Raw genomic sequence first — 17509 nt, 5'->3', positions numbered from 1 at the left:
TTTTTTTTTTTTTTTTTTTTTTTTTTTTTTTTATCCCCTGAAAGCAAGTTATTTCTTCACAGAGCAAAGACCATACTTCTTCACTCTGAATACTTGACTGGCACTGAATATGCTAGCATTAATTACAAAAGCAACTTTCAGACTAAGAGATAATGTAGTCTTTTCATAATTTTGTATACTCTGGCAGCTTTAGTAAGAAAAAAAAAAAAAGGCTGCATTTGTGACTCTGGTCACAAATTTATTGAGCTGATTAATCCTGTGATCTTCTGCCCACGCTTGGTAACTAGCAGTTGGTACCATGTACCTAGAAAGACTTTCTCATATGCTATGAATTAATGCTGAAGTCACAGAAAAATATAGGGGGAATCCTTTTTCTAAAATGATACTTATATACAGATTTAAAAGCCTATATGTATATGCATGCACACACAACAACTGCTTCCTAGGCATACCTTTTTTTCTTTTTAAGTAGTTCTTTTTGCAATAGTTTCGTTTTACTTTCTTGAGAACAGTATTAAACTGTCCTTGTAATTAAATGAACATTTGCAAATTCCCAAACCCAAAGGAAATGCTGTATTGCAAAGTCAAAATCTTATCTGCTTTACTTTGTTAAGGGAATTAGTTCAATTCCAGGGGGTTCTTTGTTTTTTATTAAGAAAAGTCTTGTAACTCTTACTCTCCTAGTAACTAAAAGATTGCTATACTTTCACTTCCTAATTAGTTTTTATCAACTGTTTAGCATTTAATTATCATATAGTTTTATTTGCAAAATGAAGTAAAACATGCAACAGCACTTCATTTCCATTGTCTGACACATGTCAAGATTTTGCTGTGACCCACGGAATTAATCTCATATTTCCATTTTTCTTAATACTTTTCCTCCTGATGTTCCAAGTATTTATAAATGCATTTGGGGAGCAATATTAGTCTTCACATAGCTAATTAACATGCAGATTGTGACAAGACTGTAACCAAACAAAAAACAAAGCAAACAAAAAAATCACCTTACATTTGCAGATGCAGTGAGTAAATTGTAATAATAGCTTTCCACTTAATTTGGATTATAGGACAGTAGCACAGCACCACCCCAACACTGCAGGCAAGGGTTCCCCCATCAGCTGAATGACTCCCTCACATGCCACCACCACAGGCTTTCCACCACATAGGTATCTACAACCAGCAACTCTGCTCCAGCCTTCAAACCCAATACAAGGACAAAAACATCAAAATCATTATCATTACAAGCATTTTTAACTCCCACACAACTGTGATCCTGAGAAAGACCTTTTCCCCAACAAACAATGAAGCCCTAAAGGCCAGTAAGTGCTGATGCTCCTGATCTTCTGTCTTTCCAATCTAACCTACACGTGACAAACAATAACAAAAATAAGGCACACAAAAAAGGGAAATTGCCAATTAGCTCTCTGCTTCCAATACACAGGTATATTTCCCATGTGTTAAACCCTTATTCTGTGAACCTGTCTACACTTCGCAGGCTGAAGCCTCTGCGGACACCTTGATTTTGTGCACTGCAATAAATCTGTAATGTACATTGGCAATAATTTGGCCACAGCCAGATATGAGAATGGGCAACATTTCCTCTGGCTCAGTGTTTGTATGGTGATGGCATGAGACTGCCTGAGGTAAACATGCAGGGCCAGTCTTAGGTGTCACCTCCATGTGACCCCACTGATGCCAGTGAAAGAGTTTTATGATAAATGACATCTGTTATTACATCTGTTGGGCAATCTCTCTTGAAGACTTCTGTTTTATACTGGACTTTTAAATTTACTCTTTCATGCCCTTTTAACAGTTACAACCCATTCAATAGTAATAAAAAGAATAATAAATTGATTTACAATATCTGCCATAAGTACGTAACACTTTTGACATTTTTTACAACAGAAAACGTAATTGTTTTTTTGTGCATCAGGATACAAGGATGAGTCAAATATGACTAAGTAATTAGGCTTTCATCATAGACTGTAGGAAAAAAACAACAACATTGAATTAAATGATAAAAAACACTTCTATGTAACACTAAAATGTTCCAGAACGAGCTCTCAACAACTGTTTTTTTTTTACTGTTTCTGATACATGACAATCCAAATGAGCTATAAGACCTCAGTTACACAAGCAATAATAACTAGTAATTAAAATTAAAAAAAAAAAAAAGACAGAGTAATGACTTCTTACATCAGAAAATTTATCTATTGTTTACTGTAACTATTGGTAGAAGATCTGAAACAAGAATTGATTGAGAAGCCTTGGGAGAAAGATTCAGTATAATATGATAGTTCTTCATGTTCAAAGTACTCTACAAGCAGTACCTGAGTTTCATTACACACATCAGTGCTCTAAGTAAAAAATGAGTAAGATACAGCATTGCAGTAAAATTACTCGCCCAGCAGAAGCTTTTTGAGTAGCTGAGATCACAATTCATATTGATTTTAATAGATGAACCTGATATGTTCCAATACCTACTGTCAATAAAATAATTTCTCTAAAAGAGAAATTTCCTTTTCACATTCAAAACAACATATGCAAGAGAGCAATAGTTTATATTGTCCCTTATCCTTGTATGCAAGAAATTCATTTAAAGACCTTGGAAATGTGAGCTCTCGTCAAAAATCTGTTTGCAAATTGCACGCTGGCAATGTCTTTATCTGACTGCTCAGATATGAGCCAGACTGCTCAAGTACGATCAAATAACTTCTATCTGAACGCTTACACTTTCTTACCACTGCAAACAATCAAACAATTCATAAAAGTTCAGCTTCATCTTACCCTTTAGAAAAGGAAAGCAGCTTTGCAGATATGAGAGAAAGGTTTCTCCCCACTTAAAGCTGACCCACATTTTAGACAAATTCAATTTAAAGGTCATGCTTCATGTTCTTCTCCAAAACAAGTCTTCATTAGCACACATGGAGGTTCACGATCTCTCTCAGCTACTCCAGGGAGCATGAAGGTACAGTTTGTTCAACTTAATGACCTTACTTCTCACAGTATGGTAAATTATGTCTTTTTGCATGATCCCTCTTAGTGTCCCAAAATCTTTGCATCTGACTATGCACAGCTAGCTACCAATAAGCAAAGAACCGTTACCATTACTTAGGTGAAATGACAAGACTGTGCACTGTGTCATTACAGTTTGTCAAACGTGTAGCAAATCTGAATTATACCACAGCTACCACAAAGACCTGAAATGTAGAGTTGTCTATGGCAAGTGCCATTCTTGGTGTTTATCATCAACACTGATAAAAATAATGAGAAATAAGATTTTAAGAACCCTCTAAATTTTCCTCTGGCTTAGTTCCACCATACAGCAATTCATATCCTAGTTTCTATTAGACAAAACTTCATATTTTTTCAAATTTTCCCCCAGACTTGCAGATTTTTCAACTTTATAATTATTCAGTATTCCTGTAAAATCATTTCCTATTTACAAAAAAGACTAAAACAAGATTTTTAGCTTAGTGATATGGTTTAGTGGAGGACTTGTTAGTGTTAGGTGAGAGGTTGGACTCGGTGATCTTGAGGTCTCTTCCAACCTAGAAATTCTGTGTGATTCTGTGATTTTGTTTCAATCTCCTTTCTCACAGTGCTGTTAAACAAAGAGTACACGTCTGGAATTTTTCTAAACTTAGAGATAGAAATAAATAAAGAATGTAATGGAATTCAATTACTTGATGACACGAAAAAACAACTGAAGTCTGACCATCACACAACAGACTTAGCCCTGGAGTTCTTTCTCTACATCTACACTATTACCAGATGCAATATAGTGTGTGTATAAACTTCATATTATAAAATCATATAGTGTGTGTATAAACTTCATGTTTACAACAATCTACAGCATAATTTCATGTCTTTGAGGGATAGATTTTTCATGACACAAATCAGTAAGTGTACAAAAGTTTATCAATTTATAAACTCCAAATATTCCAAAATTCTTAATTCCAAATTCATATTTTTTCCTAAATATGAATAAATAAATATTGTTTTCCTAAATTCTTTTTTTCTATATGATAAGCATCTTGTGTCTGGAACAAGATGGAAGTTTCTGGAAGAGTAACAAGAGTAACAAGAATTTTTAATAAAGGTAAGTACCATTTTCAAGGCACTATCTGCATATTATTTGATATGATACATGTACATATGATTTCTATATGCATATATATAATATATAGAAACCACGTATACCATGCATGTATACAGGATGCATATATAAAATGGACAGATTTATAAGAGATTTATAAGAGAAAAGCTCAGTCTACTAGTAGTTCCCACTCTTCTCTCTGGTTCTGTATAATCTTCAACTTGCTTATGAGCAGTTTGCCTACCACACTCCTGAACTGGAAGTGTTACACTGGTAAATTTGTCACTAAGTTTTTTACTTCTCTTCACTTATAACTCAGTAACATAAGGTCATTAATAAATGTTGGCATGCTACTAACTCTCCTAAGCTTCCTAGACTACTCTGATATTTCCTGACCTAACGGGAAGAAATCCTTGCTTTAGTTTAGGTGTAACAGAGCTCACCCTCCCCATAAAAATAGATAAATAAATAAATAAATAAATATTCACACAGCCATACAGCCTGCCTGCCCTGAGAGCAGACTGGCACCTTTACAGCATTTGACTCTCAGTGAAGAGGTGCCAAGATGATGCCATCTGAACAGGGAGGGTTTTTCCAAGTTTTGTTCTTCCTTGATCAGTTAGAGACACAGCTTTTTGCATTCAAAGCCCACCCATCCAAACTTACAGCAAAGCTGCTCAAGTGGAGTGAAAAGAGGAGGGTTTGGTGCAGGCGGGTGGGTGAGCTGACTGGGGCCTCAAGGAGCCAGTGAGCGGTAGAGATATTAGACATTTGCCCACAGCTGCAATTGCTGCACAAATGCTGTATATATCATAATAGCACTAACTTGACTGCTCTCAAAAGCATGCTGCAAGGTTTACTTGTAACCATAAAGACAACAATGGTCTCACATCAAATTCTAGTTACTTTCTAGTCAATGGTTTTAGTATTTTAGCTTTCTGTATATCTATCTACATACAATGGTTACAAAGGTAGTTAAATATGATTGCTAGTGTTGAATCTTTCTAAAATTATTTTTTTTCTACTTGATACCCTCCCAAATCAGCGGAGGAAACACACACACACACCACTCAAGAGAACTACTGATTATTTAAAACACAAAATGTCTAACAATTTTTTTTTTTTGCAGGTCTTCAGCAAAGGCAATCTCTTATCATCAGACATTTTTATACTAATTTGTAAGGAAGCAAGCTGTGCTTCCTGGGATCTACCTGAACACTCGTAGAGGAAAATCAAACCTTGCACCATGAATGTTTGTCTACTAGGTGCATTATTTCTATGCATTTAACTGTATTGATTGATGAATGCAGCAACCTACTGATCTAACATGCCAGACCATAATAACATCTCCAAAACCAAAATTCTTAAAGCACCGAATCTGAGATGTAAGTAGTTTTGCTCATTAGCAGTCTACTTGTGAAGTGCTCTTTCCCCATCACTGCTCTCTTTCAAGCCTAATAATTTAACATTCCACTGTCAAAATACAACTATAGCTATGTCATCCTTAAATTTTCAAATATATTTTTTCCTCTGTCTACTCAACAAGTAATTTTTATTATTCAGGGTAGGAATAAATTATGGTTGACATACATAACATTTTCTAGAAATGAAACAGTACAGAATTTGGGGGACAAAGACTGCCACCTTTTGGCTATAGTCTATAATAAAAAGTCTGTTTTCTTATGCAAATTAATAATGCTCTAATAAATATTTTATTGTATTATTTTAGTGACTTATATCCAGAAAAAAATAATAATAATAATACAGGGTTCAACTGAAGGCAACCAAAAAAAAGGTACCTTCAGAACTGCTATATATATAGTGCAAGGTATCTTCATGTAAATCTGAGAAATCAGAACTTGATTTTTTTTGTGGTTTTTTTTTTTTTTTTTCTGATGGTCACTATGATATTCCTAGCACAGAATGTTGAATATTGCACAAAGAAATCTCATTTCTTTAAAGAAGGAAGACACTTTTTTTTTTTTTAATGTACAAGGATTTTTTATTTTTTTAATGTATAAGGATTGTCTTTTCTGTGTAGCACTGATTTAACCTTTGAGTAGTTCTGCTCTATTCATGAGGTCCGAAGAACTAATAGATATCATAATGCAAGTAATATATTGCCAACCCTAGCTGGTATTTCCCATATTTTCAGTGCTTGATCTTGGAAACAATTTCTTCTTTTAATCCAAGTATTTGGGTTATATTTTTATAGCTGACAAAGGGGTAAAAAAAAAAATAAAAAAAAAAATTACATCCACAGTTCCAACAGAAAGACCTTTACATCACTGTTTTGCCATTGGAGCAAAGTAACCATAACAGCAGAAGGCTGGATAAGTATCAGAAAGGGAGAGGACAAACTGGATTTCCTAGCAAATGGATTTCCTAGGCATTTGCTGATGGCATAGGAATGATCAGGAGTGAGTTCTCACTAGAATTGTTTAATCGTGCTTAAAGACATGCCCAAGAATGTCCAGATGTATCCAGAAATCACATTAGTACCAAAGCTAAGCATACCCTTTACTGCCTATGGGCAAAAATAAAAATAATAAATAAATAAAAATTAATATCTGGATCCAAAAGGGCTTCAAGGAACCACCTTAACTCATGACTTCTACCTTGACAAAGCAAGGAAAAAGGCTATAGAATCTATAGAAGTCTTTAGAATAGAATCACCTCCTTTACAGGCAACTTAAACATGGACAGAAACATGCACCATATGTGTAAGAAACATGATTAGAGGTGCAAAAGAGATAAGAAATACAGAGGGCAAAGAAGGGTCCAGAACAAGTGACAAGGAGAGGGCTTGAGAAAACTTTTGAAAGCTTGTAACTCAGAGTGAAAAGCCAGAACACGTGCATAGGCAGAAAAGATGGACTAAAAGTACTAATAAAGCAAGACTAATTTGTAAGGATGTCAATATGTAATTAAATCACATTAATAAGTTAAAGAATGAACACAGAAATGCAGACACATTTATCTTTAAAACAAATGCAATAATAGGAAGATCAAAAGAGCATTTTATTGAGCTTCTCAATGCTAAAATACACAAAAGCAAACAACAATCAGCCTTTTTCCAGACAGCAGAGCCATTTGTAGAAGAATAAAATTCTGAAGAGCTTCAAGAGGCAATTGGAATACTGAGGAGTTACAAAAGCACCAGGTGTGAGTAATCTTGCCAGTGAATTATCAAGAACAACAGGGGAGAAGGAAACCAAATACATTATGGGACTATTTGATTGGTTTGAGTTTGAGGAAAATTTTCAAGCATTAAGAAATATATATGCCATTTTAAAATTAAAAATATTAAAATTTACTCAATTTACAGGGAAGCAAACTGACAATGCTGCATTGAAAATCAGTTACATTGTACCAGCAAGTTGTTAAATTTGTGTATTTCTTATACAAATGATAGAGAGGGTTCTTTTTACTTATGTAAAAACTAATAAGCTATGAAACCCAGGAACTTGAACAGAGCTCTACAGCTGATTGTAAAAACCAAAACATCCTCATAATTAATAGCCAGCTCTAAGTTGAGTTGTATTGAAAACAAGTGAGCAACTTCATGCCATATGGAATTTCATTGATTTCATTGAATTTCAGTGGCATAATTCCACTTTTAATAGTGGGAGTTATGAAAGTAGATGAAGTATAGCAAAGCACAGCAGGGCCTACTACCTGTTTGGCACCATAGCCATTCTGCACAGATGGAAGAGGGATATGGTACAGGCTTCCACATCATGCAATCCTTTGGAGCAGTATGACAGTACGTACTGCTTTAAGAGTATTTTGCTACTGTCTGCAGGACTTCCATGTGGGTATTGCCATGTTCCCAATGCAGACATTACACCACTTCCTGAAGAACACACCATTTACTGTCCTTTCAAACTCGTGTCCTGTTGACCAAGCTTAATGTCTTTTAATATCCTTCCCTGGGTAGCATTTATCTGACTGAGAAAGTCAGGAGAAACATTTTAGGACTCTTAGATATAAAGGCTAGGCATAGGGGTGTAGGACAGTATCAGTTTCTTGGCAGCCTGAACATTGATTTTTTTATTATTATTTGTACATGCTGCCTAGACAGATTCAGATGAATCATTATTCCTTCCCAAGCCTCCCCACCCCGGGGGGGTTAGGTGTTAGGACTGTTTAGAAAATGCTATTTAAATAAAAATATATAGTATACTTCTAAAACTTGCAAGGTCAATTTTATTATGCAAATGTGTAGGATAAGTCATAATTAAATCCTCAGGTTTTGGAAGTTGTGATATTGCTCTCTTCAGATATTCAAGGGAGATTTCCAAAAAGGAGACCCTGAGTCCCAGGGATCTCCACAGACATATCCAGCAAAATATTTCAGTTCTTCATTACACAAAGTGATGATGCCTTTATATGGTAGAGAAATGGTTCAGTGCTAGTAAATATAATAATGCAACACTACCAGATTTAAGTTAGGATGTTGCTAAATGAACTCAAATTATATTTTGATACAAAGTTCATACTAACCATCATCATGCTTAACTCTGAGAAGATAAGCTACATGGAATAGTAGGATAATGTCTTAACTAAACTTTACAGGTGTGCGTTGCATGTATTAACTTCTAGCACTGACAAAAACACACATCATGGGAAATTGCTGTGTCCCCAGCCTGCTTTGGCAGGTCATGATCCAGAAATCTACTTGATTCCTTAAGTCAAAAAGTCCAACAATACTTCACCAGGCAGGTAGTTTGTCCTTATCAGAAAATGAAAATAGAATTAAAGCAAATCAATCCAACAACTCCATCTTAAAACAATGCTTTTGAAGAATATAACTAGGCTAGAACTGAACAAAAAGTCCTAATACAAGCTTTTGGAATATCCCATCTCTATAGGCAATTTCAAACATTTATGCAGAATATACTGGTTCAGACTAGTCTACCCTGGATCATATACATGTTTGTACTGTTTTTAATGTAATTTTCTTGCCATTCTAAAAGATTGCAGAAAGCAAAAAATGCCATGCCAACATATAAACAATACTGTTGTTTCTGACTTCCACTTCTATTTTGCTATATGTTTTCCATGGCATCAGGGGGGAAAAAAAGTAGTGTCAAAAGATATGCTAATAATAAGCCACAGTGGCAGAGACAGGTAACACTTTAAAGGTGAAATGCATAGTTCTCTAATAACCTTGGTAGCACAGTCACCTTCCCTGAATCACTTGTACGAGGAAGAGCTACTCTTTTTGCATCCCATTACTCAGACACAGAAGTGAAGAAAAAAACGTCAGGTTTTGGTGGTTTGTTCTGCTTTGTTTTACTAGATCTAGAGCTAAAACTTATTTGGAAGTAACACTTCTTCAAATTGGAAAGTAGTCTTTTTCAGCTTCAACCGTTACAAGAAACTTGGATGGATTAAAATGAGATACCTACGTGCTTTAAGACAGATGATTGTTTTCTGCAGGTATACTAGTAACACTGGAAAAATGTCTTTTCAGTCACCTTAACAAATTGCAATATTAAATCCTGCAGTCTGAATGTCAATTGTTATATTCAATATTGTTTATGTATGAAAATCAAACCTTGAAAAAATACGTGGTTTACTCTGCTGAGATGTCTAACTATTTACATCCCCAAAGTAGTTTGAAGTTGTTGTAGGAGTCGTTCACTTCTCAGTTCATTTAACCAATTTTACACAGATTTTTTCCACCTCAATTAATATTGCCTAAAAATATTAGAAACTGTGAAATTCTTTCAAAAGAGAAAACAAATATTGGAAGTATTTCCAACCAACCTGCAAGCTATCACCTTTACATTATAACGTGAAACCCTATAGTCTAAACATTTCAGATTTCGCAACCAGAAAGCATTTTGTCTATTTCGTCTTTGTACATCACTGTAGGCAAACATTTTAAAAACCTTTTATTTAAGAATTTAAAAGCAGAGGAGCCCTGTGTTTTCAAGCCATATATCATACCATGTTTTTGAATGACTGCAAGAACCAGTTTACATTTACTAACCACAATCTATGCTTCAAAAAACAACAAAAAACACACCTGAAAAGTCTTGAACAGGGAGTAAGAGAACTTAATTCCAAATACAAATAGGATCAGATTGCATGTTTCAAACCTGAATCAGGGTACTACACTGGTACCATACAGAAAGACAGCCAGCACACTGAGTTCCAGCAGTATCCTAGCCTTCCACTTGTCACAAATGTACACTTTTCTTCTTCATAAATGCTTATACATATGCAACAATTTATTTTTTAACTTTGGTAAAATTCCTTGAGTTGGTGTTGCCTCTTAGCTGCTACTTTTCAATCATTCATACTCTTTTCTTAACCTACACAGTAATAAACACACAGAACAGAAAGCAAGGACAAGACATGCTTTGTACCTGAAGCAGACAAAAGAAAAAGTTTAAGCTATTTGCCATGCACTGTTCATTCTTCCCTAGCAAATGGTAAACCCACTTTCAACAAGTTCCTCTGCACAACAGAAATTAAGCCAATAACGATATTTTCCCCACTGGAACTGCATACTTGTTTGCACCCTTTTGTGAAACTCTAGGGTAATTTGAAAGCTATCTTTCCAGAGCCCCCAGGTTTGGAATTCACTCAGGACTCTGAAACCCCATAGGGTAGGACCCAGATTTCATCATCCCAGTCAGTTATAAAACAGGTGATTCTGACCACTCACTACCTACAGCATGCTTTCAGACAAAGAGTTCGAATTCTCCTTTGTCCAAATCAGGTTTCTGAAGTTTGGGACCACCCAATGAAATATCAAGAAACCCACCAGCTCTTGGTTCAGGAGGGTAATTTTTCCTGTCTCTGAAATTTCTGATAACAGGTACATAAACATTTCAGAGTATTTCTCATGAGCTACTAGGATAAAAATATCACCTGCATGGATGCTGCAGCAGCACAGAGAGGAAACATTTCCTGGTCTCTGCGAAGGAAGAGGGTTACAGAATAGTATACACCTTGCTCATTAAAATATATGCAGATTAACTTTCTACATCCATCTTCTGTACACAGAGCAACCATCACAGTTATGTGGCAGCACAAAGACCTGTAGATTGATGCTGGGTAAATGAGGGCTAATAGCAACAGAGGAAACCACTGCTCACAACCTACCCCCAAGAAGAAAGCTACCTATGGCAGCAGCATGCCTGTGGGGAGAAAATGCTAATTCCAGGCTGCTTTATTATATTCTTGGAGTAATAAAGTGAGCCACGGTGACATTTCATCCTTGAGAGTTCCAGGTATATTTTCAAATCCACAGAAAATGAAGCTCAGTAATACTGTGAACTCAGACCGAGAGATTTCACACAGGTAGCCCAAAATTAATCAATGCCTTGGTGGTACTCTTTTCTTTCTTTCTTTCTTTCTTTTTTTTTTTTTTTTAATTAAGTTATTTCCAGATAGAATAGATCAGGGTATTAAAATTAAAGAATACACCAAATCATATCGCCAGTTTTGCTGCTCCACAGCTCCAGTGAGAACTGTAACATTTCCAGGCTCTCTATTTCTACAGTTTTCACTGTTTTTTTCTGCTCCCCTCAGCCCCCTTTTTGTCTTGTTCTGAGCCAAATTTGATGTCAATACCAGACGGTGGGGAAAGTGCTATACAGAACTCATTTGCACTGCAATTTCTATTTCAAGGTATCTCTTGGAAGGTACTGCACGCAGCAGATTTGATAACTCTCAGAACATGTACATCACTGCATATCTACTTTGCCTGACAGGTTAAGTGAGACATTTAAATATTCCCTCTTGATTGCAGTATTCCACATTTCACTTAAGTCCCACAAAACCCTTTGCTCTCAACATTTCCCTCCTATATTATACGGTACATATGACAATTTCTGAAATGTGAGGAACATCCACAGAGCAGAAGTATTAGTTATGCTCTGTGGCAAAAGTTGCAACAACATCCCTTGCAGTCACCAAAGACACGTTTTTGAAGCAGCAAAGGTTCTCTATGACCCCTAGAAGCTATGAGTGCATGAACTGTACGTACATCAAAACTACAGAACAGGAAATTGCCCCCAGGTTTAAAAACAAAGAATTGATTTAAAACAAAAACAAAAACAAAAAGAACAAAGGTGACATCAAAAAATTAAAGTTGACTACAACCCTGTCAGACTTTTTACACATGCAAGAAGATAATGGCATTTCTAGTGAAAATGAAAGAGACCTGTGAACACCTGACAGCCAGCAAGGGTGCTCAGCCAAAGAAATGGCATTCAAGTGGAGACTTATACTTGGACTTGCACTGTAGTCCTTATTCGAGGAGTTTAGAGCTGACCTTACAAAAAATGTGCTGTTCCCCTCCTCACCTCCCACAACCAAAATCAATGAGATCTGAATTTTTATTTTTACTAAATTTAATTAGCTTTTTGCATAGAGATCTAGTTCTTTGCTAGCAAGTTGCTGAGTCTGGGCTTTTCAGGCTATAACTGCTCCAGAGCTAAACCATCCAACTCCTCTCAACATCAGGGAGCAGGCACATGCACTCAGACAAGGGAGTCCAGCTAGACCAGCATTGCATCTCCAGAGCATTGCCCAACTGCCTTGGGGATAGGTCTTAGAGATCCATATGTTTGAGATATGGTCTTAGAAATCCACGTGTTTGTTTGCATTTTTTTTTTCTTTATAAAAAACACAAGACTGCATTTTTTTTTATGAAATTGCCAATACCTGAAATTTTATTTATTTATTTACTCTAGAAATAGATAGAACAATGGCACACCTTCTCAGAGTGCCAAGTTATGATTCACTAAGCAGAGTCAAGGTTAGACCCTGATGCCAATAAAGATTCATTAAGTATGAAATACAATATCAGCAGTGTCTTTGTAATGACCTGAGTGCTAATTTTGGCTCAGAGCACATGAATTCTCCAGTGAAAGAATGATAGGGGGAACAATTCAACAGCTTTTAACCACAGATGCACTAATATGTAAAACATTTGAAAAGATACTCAGATCTATATAAAAGTGAGAGTATGCAAGTGGATCTACAACCTTGCAAGCCACCAATATTTAACTTCAATTTTCAATTTTCTCTGTATGCTTTAATGTAAAGAATGATTTGGTTCCTTATTTTATTATTGTGATTACTGCACCAGAACAACAAATTAATATGATTTGCATCATCTAATTCACATATACTGTCACACCAGATGACTAAAACTGTTAATACAATAACACCTAGAGAAAGGAGTAAAATTCATACTTTAATTTTGTATTCGCAGCATTTCATAAATCAGTATCATGAGAAATAATTAACCAGTAGAAAGGGAAGATTGGATTTTCAAAAGAACCAGAACTGTGTGAGATTAATTACTGTCACTGAACCCCACCCCTAACCCTTTTTTTAAAGGAAATAAAGCAACAACATGAAAACTTACAAAATTGGTAGATTATGTTTTTATAAAATTTTATAGGCTGCTTTCCTGTCAGTAGATTATGCACGCTTGTCTCTTCTATAAAGAAGCATTTTAAGCAACCAACAGTGAAATTAGACCAAATGAAATTTCATTCTGGATGAAATTTTATTTTTGTTGTTGTTAAGACTATAGAATTTTGAGACCTTAGACTGCAGTACAATTAACTTCTGGGGCAACAGTCACCATACTTCTTTCCATTTCACTTTTAGTGCTTTGTAACACAATGAAGGGGAACCAAATAGAAGACATTTACAACAGATATAGCAATAACTCTAAATTAGCATTGCAGGCTGGTGGTCAACCTCTGATGTAAAACTGTTATCCATACATGTTAGTCCTACTAATTTCTTTGTGGACAGGCACCCACATCCTAGTGATTTAGTAAATGTTAGCTTTAGCAGATGGAAAGCAAAGGATTAACTAGGTTTTGACATTCAATTACTCTTGTCACCATACATGAAGTTCATAACTAAATGCAGTCATATATACAGCCTGAAAAAAAATGTCTTTCTTGATACTGGCATGAATTTTCATTTTGGAGTTAACACAAAATATTTTAAATGATTTAAAGAAAACACTTTTTTTTTTTTTTTTTTTTTTTCAGATAATGTGGCTATCCAAATGCTATGTTTTATAGATGTCATCACAGGTTCTTCTACACTGGAGCTTTAAGCCAACTTCTGCAGAATCACAGTGAATATCCGTGACTTTACCCAATCCTGTAATTGACTTTTACCCCAACAAATTAAAAATAACCTACAGCTTTGTGCTTATGATCTTTAATATCCCATCTAATTTTCTCTTCACACTAGACAGTGATATGCTATGTAAACAGAAAAAGTATATTATCTGTCACTGCTTCAGTACCCATAAAGATTCCAGGCTTGTAAGATTTGCATGAACAGCACGGATTTGTCTCATACAGAAGTGAAACAAATGTAGGTATACCCTGCATGGAGCTTCTAGAACAGGATTGGCACTAACTTCTCCTTGGAGAAATGCACACTGTTTATGGCTACTTTTCAAACAAATGCACAAGAGTTTATTTCTGGAACAGAGTTTATATTTGTATGTGGGATATTGCTCATTCTCTTGAGCCTGTGCTCTACAGCGCAATAATCATACAAAATCAATCATCCTTGTGACATGAAACACTATGTTATACCATGACTCTTAGCTTTTTTTTCTAAGGAACAAAGCTATTTAAAACTGTTTAAATCATGCATAGTATATGAAAGTCATCTAATTTTGATGACTTTGTCATTTTAGGTGAAATATTTCAGTGATTTATATGAAATATTTTAGAGTTTATGTTGCATCCTATATCCTTAAATACATGGAATCCTCAGAAGGCCTAGATGGATTTTCATGATTTTGCATCTATGTAAGGTAATGGTGCTCCTATACATGCCATATATTCAAAAAACAACTGTAAAACTGTATATACCTACAGACTGATCCGATACATTTAAAATGTGTTAACAACATGTAATACTGCATTAAGTGATTGTTGTCATTATTTGGTATTACTTATAAAATGCTTTAAAATTGTGCTTAGCTACTTTGTTGGTCTTGTAGTGAAATCACATTATTTTCTGTGCTATCATCTGGCTGTATCATCAGGGATCATACTGACAACTTCATTTTTGCTCCACTCTATACTACTCGCATGCATATGCAGAAAGATGAGTCTTGCAAAGTTCAGAGTGGGTTATACCTGTATAATACAAACTGACTTTCAAATCTTCTCATTAGCAAAATAATCTTTCAAAATATTCTAATAAAATTCTCTAATCCTCCTTCAAATCCTAGACTACTATAATTCTTTTTTTTTTATATAAGTGACTTGCTTCACTAAGAATTTTGAGCCACATTTTTGAGCCACATGGCAGCATAGCTTTTAAGTAACTGATGTTTTTAAATGTGTTAGTATATTAAAAGAGTGCAAAATCAATTAAAGATAACCCAGTTCTAGAAATAGGGAGTGGCTGGAACCTCTCCCAAATTCGCAATAGCTCCAGCTCCCCCAGGGCAATAGAAAAATTTTAAATGCTGATTCTTACAAACCAAGCCAAACCACTCTGGTTTAGCCCTGACTATTTCACATAAGAAAATACAAATTATATATATGTGTGTGTGTGTATATCAAAGTAACTAAAGCTAACATCAGTTAGCGTAAATGGTTTCATTACAATAATCATTTCTAGCATTCTGAAAGGGCAGAAGCGTTCTTTTCAACCCCCTACTTTGAAAATTAATATTTCACTTAAAAAAATTGCTTTGTGGATTTTCCACCTTCTTCATTGTTATTGCCTAAAAGAACAGCTCTAAATTTGTAAAGATCTGCTTGTCTTAATTTTTCTCATAGGGAAAGTGCCTGTCCTGCAACATTATGCATGGAAAGCAATGCGCAACAAAGGGCCTTACAGCCACTGGTTCTTTAGCAAACAGTATGCTCAGACAACAAAAATCAAAAAAGAAATTAAAGTTGCTCCTTTGAATATATAATTCAAATAAGATACATTATATACATAAATATAATCAGTATCTGAAAGATTAAATAAGGAAGAGGTTGGACTCGATGATCTTGAGGTCTCTTCCAACCTAGAAATTCTGTGATTCTGTGAAGGCAATCCTGACATCCTTCAGTTTACAATAGCAAAGATAAATAACTGACTTGTGGGAGAAAGCAGAAAATACACCATCCTCATTTAAAATACTTGAGGAACAAGACAAAGGGAAAACATTAGAAGGTAAGATGAGGCACCACAGGATGAGTAACACAGCAGTGCAAATTAGACTTAAACATGATTAAACAAAGTCTTCAGAAGACTCAAGATAACAGAGAAGAAGATTAACAAGTAGTTCAGAATTTAAAAATCCAATAAAACATCAGAAAAGCAGCAGAAGTTCTTCAAAAAGTAGAAAGCATTTTGGCACGGAGGCAGCCAGGCCACAAGGGGGTTGGGAAGAAAGTGGTGGACAGCATTGACATAGCGTGGAACAAGCAAATTAATTGCTTCAGAGTTCAGTACTGAAGCCACAAAACAGTGATCAGGATTTTTTTGTTTGTTTTAAGTTTTAGTTTTTAATGAGAACTTGTGCCATAAAGGAAAGGGAAGAACCAAGGTAATTAAATAATTTCTACGAATCTCCAAAACAGAGAATTACAATAGCTTCTAAATTAAAAAAAAAAAAATCTACAAAGGCATCGATAATTCCTTTGGTGCAGATTGTCACTTAGAATTGACTGAAGTAATTAACTAATCTCCATCCCTACAGCTTTGCACTACTCACACCACCTACTTGGTCATAAAAAGCAGCAAGTGATTCTGTGAAGTGTTTATGTGATTATCCTGCATTACGGTCATCAGGAGAAACGAAGTGATAAAGTGTATTTCTACCAATTAACCATGTCTTCAAACAGGGTATTGGGGAAAGTTCACAACTGTCATCTCCTGCATCTGGGAAGGGCATGCGTGATATTGCCCATGTTCTCAGAAGTAGAAGGGGCTGAAACAGACAAGCAATATATGATAATTACAGTAAACATATGCCTAGTGTGTGTTCCTGCCTGTCAGCATTAATGTTAGTATACAGAACAAAGCTGAGCTTCAGTGTCCAAAGACATAAAAAAAAGCCAAATACCTCAGACTATTTTAAATCAAAGGAAGCTTCATGTTTCTAATGTTTGTGTCTTTATGCTTTGGGGTTGCTTCTAATTCTGAGGAGTTACTCCCTCGCTCTTACCATGCAATACTCAGATCTCCTGAATACCGTTTTGGGTTTGCACATAGCTGTTGCCCAGGTGGTTCATCAAAAGATGAAGGCTCAGGAAGAGGTTGTGAAAGCCCAGTCTGTGGCACCCCAAACCACAATGATTTGTGCTCAGAAAATTAGATGAACAGGGAGAAGACAAAAGGTGGGGAGGAGGGGGGCAGCAGGAGGGGGAGAAGTATTTAAGTATTTATATT

General features: G+C 35.5%; 1 protein-coding gene and 1 long non-coding RNA gene across 7 annotated transcripts in view; one reads left to right on the top strand and one right to left on the bottom strand.

The window, feature by feature from the left end:
- Positions 1-17509, bottom strand: part of CACNA2D3 (calcium voltage-gated channel auxiliary subunit alpha2delta 3) — a 468808-nt gene that overhangs the window by 342852 nt on the left and 108447 nt on the right. The window lies entirely within an intron of this gene.
- On the top strand, positions 2801-5350 carry LOC311441945. The gene is made up of 3 exons (XR_014696340.1): positions 2801-2968; positions 4034-4102; positions 5229-5350. It is a non-coding gene; the product is annotated as an uncharacterized lncRNA (long non-coding RNA).

The sequence above is a fragment of the Aythya ferina genome, assembly GCF_964211825.1.
Source record: "Aythya ferina genome assembly, chromosome: 10".
NCBI classification, from domain to species: domain Eukaryota; kingdom Metazoa; phylum Chordata; class Aves; order Anseriformes; family Anatidae; genus Aythya; species Aythya ferina.
This window is presented reverse-complemented; position numbering and strand designations above follow the sequence as displayed.